We start from the raw sequence: 4,990 nt of genomic DNA, 5'->3' as shown, positions 1-4,990 counted from the left end.
CCCCCTCCTAACTTTTGAATGTCCTATGCTCCTCTCAACCCCAACCTATGAATATCATATACCCAATTTAAAATTTTGGATATCTTTTCTCCCTCCAACCTTTGGATATCATGTTCCCCTCACAACCTTTGGATATTATTATCCCCTGCCAAACTCTGGATATCATGTCATCCTCCAAAGCTTTGGATATCATGTATACCCCTCCCAACCTTTGGATATCATGTCATCCTCCAAACCTTTGGATATCCTGTCAACCTTCCAACCTTTGGATATCATGCACCCGTATAAACCTCTGGATATCCTGTCCCCCTCCCAACCTTTGGATACCATGTCACAATTATAAAACTTTTGATATCCGGGAAACTTTTAAGAAACTAAATAACGTTCTGAAGTTCTAAAAGTCTGTTCACGTTCATGCACACAAAAATCTATGCTTTTGTTAATCATATATGTTATGCTCGTCAATTAATATATTGTATTATTATATTATTATTATAATATCAGTATATTGCAAAGTGATTTTGATGCAAATAATTACGGAATCCTCCGTTTATTTTCATTTTAACAAATCTTAAATGTATTGATTCGGAAAATTAAAATATAATATTTTACTGTTATATTTGTATTGCTAGCGGAAGAAATTGCATATTAGTTATTAACTAACTGTATTTAAAGGAAGATTTACTTTTATAATCCTGATATCTCTGCAACCTCATGGTGTAAAACTAGGATATTTTAGTCTTTGGCTACTTTTACTAGCCGAATTCCTATAGTTATCAAAGGTATACGACTTAAGCTAAGGTTGCAAAGATATAGGGATTACAAAATTGGAGTTTGATTAAAGTGTTCTATTATTTATAATGTTTGCAGGAATCTGTTACCATTAAATGAGATTTTTCATATTTTCTATTTTTCTTATTACAATTTTTCTTGTTAATTGCAAAAAAACATGTGACTCAGTTAATTTCACACAAGCATGAGAAAACAAAATTTATCCGTTTATATATCAGGAATTCAAAACATTGTGTATCCTTCATAAAAGTTCTTCAATAAGATTATGGTTAAAACATATAAATTTTCAATCTTTCGGAAAGGAATGGAGTTCAGAGTTTGTGGCAAAGACTCAATTCCTTTCCTTCAGTTTAAAGTTTTATATTATCAAATGTATTGAGCAGGAAAGATAAAACAAGAAAGATATAATCTCGTATTGAGTAGGAAAGATAAAACAAGAAAGATATAATCATTTATTGAGTAGGAAAGATAAAACAAGAAAGATTGAGTAGGAAAGATAAAACAAGAAAGATATAATCTCGTATTAAGTAAGATAGATATAATCGTAAAGTATATTCTCGATTGCTTGATCTCGATATTCTCTATGGAACCTTTATTTTAGACTTGGTGCTCTTCATTTCAGTAATTCCTCCCCTAATCAAAGCTTCCTTCAATCCCTGATGAAAGTACTACTGACTGGGTACGATTACCATGCGAGATATGAAATTACAATGGGAACCAAAATATGCCAGCTCTCACGCAATATTTCAACAGGATTTGTAATTACTCCTTTAAAATTAAAGCTAGATACAAGCACATTACAGTTAAGCAAGGGGTAATGTTTTGCGAAAATTTCGCATTTTTCGCGAAACTTTTTTTCGACGATAATTTCGCATTTCGTTTCCCTCATTCACTCCCTCGCCCTCCTTGATGCTTTCCCCTCATATTCTTAATTTCCTGCAATAATAACAACACCTTTCTATACGGTCAAAGTAAGAACAAGTCCTAAGGTTGAACTGTCTCAAGGACCAAGGTTGACCTTCATTCAGTAAAATTTGACCTTTCAAAGCTCTTGTAGAGTTATAGGTTGATGCAATAATGCCAGGTTTACTTACCCCTCCTATGAAGGATGGATCTGTATTAATTTTTTGAAAAAACGATCGATTCGTTTTAAAAGCGACAAAGAAAAAAACGAAAAACGAAACGGTCGTTTTTAAAAACGTTAGTTTTTGAAAAGAGAGTTTTTTTAAAATAAAATAGCAAAAAAGTCGTTTTTAGGTTTAGTTTGTCTTTTCGTTAACAAAGGTATGTCGTTTTAAATTTTTGACGATCGGTAACGATCGTTAAAGATGACCCTTCATTAACGACCGTTAACGACAACCCGTCGTTATCGACCTTTAATAAGACAACATTTTAGTGTAGGAAAAATTAGCGGGTAATTGTCTCCACCGAACGAAAACTTTCGCCAAAAAATTCGAAAATTTTCATTCTTATTTCGCAAACTGTTCCGCAAAATTTCGCATTTTTTACCAAAAAATGAAAAAGGTGAAAAATTGCGGAACAGTTTGCGAAATAAGAATGAAAATTTTCGAATTTTTTGGCGAAAGTTTTCGTTCGCTGGAGACAATTACCCGCTAATTGGTAAAGATGTTTATCGTTTTTAAAGGGATCAAAAAAACATTAGTTTTTTGTTTCGCTTTTTTCCAAAAACGAAGCTTCTTAATTTTTGAAAAAATATTGTTTTTTTAAAACGAACTACTTATTTGACTTTTAAATAACGAAAAATTATCTTTTTAAACGATCATTTTTAAAATTATGACGTTTAATTTCAATTTTGTTCATGAAGATAAGTTTGTGAATGTTGTCTTAAAAGTTTTTTTTTTTATCGAGAGATATAACCTAAATGTTTTCTGACTTAGGGTTTTTCTGATCTAAGGTTTTTCCTACACTAAAATGTTGTCTTATTAAAGGTCGATAACGACGGGTCGTCGTTAACGGTCGTTAATGAAGGGTCATCTTTAACGATCGTTACCGATCGTCAAAAATTTAAAACGACATACCTTTGTTAACGAAAAGACAAACTAAACCTAAAAACGACTTTTTCGCTATTTTATTTTTAAAAACTCTCTTTTCAAAAACTAACGTTTTTAAAAACGACCGTTTCGTTTTTCGTTTTTTTCTTTGTCGCTTTTAAAACGAAACGATCGTTTTTTCAAAAAATTAATACAGATCCATCCTTCATAGGAGGGGTAAGTAAACCTGGCATTATTGCATCAACCTATAACTCTACAAGAGCTTTGAAAGGTAAAATTTTACTGAATGAAGGTCAACCTTGGTCCTTGAGACAGGTCAACCTTAGGACTTGTTCTTACTTTGACCGTATAGAAAGGTGTTGTTATTATTGCAGGAAATTAAGAATATGAGGGGAAAGCATCAAGGAGGGCGAGGGAGTGAATGAGGGAGTGAATGAGGGATTGGAAGGGAGGGAGGGGGTTAGAGGGAGGAAGCCAAACAGAGAAAGTTCTAAAACGACAACATTTTCCCAATTAAAGGGCTTGTTCTCATGTATTTGTACTTGATGGTACTGTACCATATATTACTATTAAACCATTGATAATATTGTGTATGATTCGTGACTGATCCTATTTGATCCCAAACAAAACTAATTCTTTAGGGATAGATATTTGAATTCTTAATTAAGTTAAACCCTTCCCCTAATTTTCTTACAAAAAAATCAATTAATTATGATTCAGAAAAAATCTTATAAATTGCCTTTCTCACACTAGATTTTCATGCTTTTTAAACTATCTTTGTATAGTTAACGTTAAAACTGTTTTTTGTAAATTTTTTTTTTACTTTTTGAAAAGTAAGATCGAGGATTTTAGTAATTTTCGTGAAACATAAATTAAAAGGACATGAAAATAAGGTGTTTTTTGTTTTGTTTTAACTTTGTTATGTTTAAAGATTTTGCATGGTATAAATACAGAGGACATTAGTTCCAAAACTAACACTTGGTCCATTTCTAACACTGAGTGTTATAGAAATGGGCACATAATTGAAAGACTGGGGTTTAAGGATCCCTGCCCATATAGAGAATAAAACTTTATAGTAAAAAGTATAACCAACATTTTATTAAGCATTACAAGGACAACAATTCAGAATTTAAACTATTTTCTTAAATTAAAATTATGAAAGGAGTTCTTTTTAAATTAAATCTCTTGACAGTTTTCAAGACAATGTCAGGTTTTCCATTTTCGAACATATCCTGAATTTGAATCATTGTCGCGTGTTCGAGACAAACCCCACTTTCCCGTTTTAGAGTATAATCCACAATTCTAAACAAAACTCATTTTCAGAACTTACAAAACAAATCACTGAAAGTAAAAATTATCTTACGAAGCTAAATTAACTTCTGAATTATTTCTAGAATCTTAGTTTCCAAATTTATCTGTTAAATTAGAGAATATTGATGATTTATTTTCAAGTAAAAATTATTATTTTTAAAAATGTGTTCGACATACTTTTTTAACTTTTTAAAATCCTCCTTTACACTCTAACCATTAAAGTTAGAGGTATAGTTTTTTTAATGAACAGGCCTTGAAAACTTAGACTAGGGACATTAATCACACTCCCCTATCTCAACTCTAAGGGGAAAATCGAAGGGGGGTTGGAAAACATAAATATAGCTTTACAGAATGGGCCCATTTCTAACACTCAGTGTTAGAAATGGGTCAAATGTTAGTTTTGGAACTAATTTCCCCTGATAAAATGTATATATGTATATATTCACGTCAAGTAAATTGCATGCAAAATTGAAATCTTATATTTGTTCAACAATAACTCCTCTGTCTTATTAAAGAGCTAAATTAAGAAAAACAAAAAAGGGGATGGTGGAGTGTGAACGTATAAAATGCCTTATTTTTGACGACGAAATGTGCACCCTTCAGAAGGTGGGTGGTGAGGATAGTAAAGGTCGGAGAGTGTTATGAATGCCAAAAACAACCTTAAAACATGTGATTTAATGGGAATCGATACCCATATTGTATACCATGCGCATAGAATGAACACAGAGTGGGGATGGGGTCTCTTTAAAAAACAAACGGTAGTTGGGGTAGTAAGGGTAGTTGCCATCAGATTCAACTCCAAGGGTGGGAGTGGGGTCTCTCTGAAATATAGACGGTAGTTGGGGTAGTAAGGGTAGTTGCCATCAGATTCACCT

This window comes from Eurytemora carolleeae, unplaced genomic scaffold (genome assembly GCF_000591075.1).
Source record: "Eurytemora carolleeae unplaced genomic scaffold, Eaff_2.0 scaffold723, whole genome shotgun sequence".
NCBI classification, from domain to species: domain Eukaryota; kingdom Metazoa; phylum Arthropoda; class Copepoda; order Calanoida; family Temoridae; genus Eurytemora; species Eurytemora carolleeae.
The sequence above is the reverse complement of the archived record's forward strand: the minus strand, read 5'-3'. Positions refer to the sequence as shown.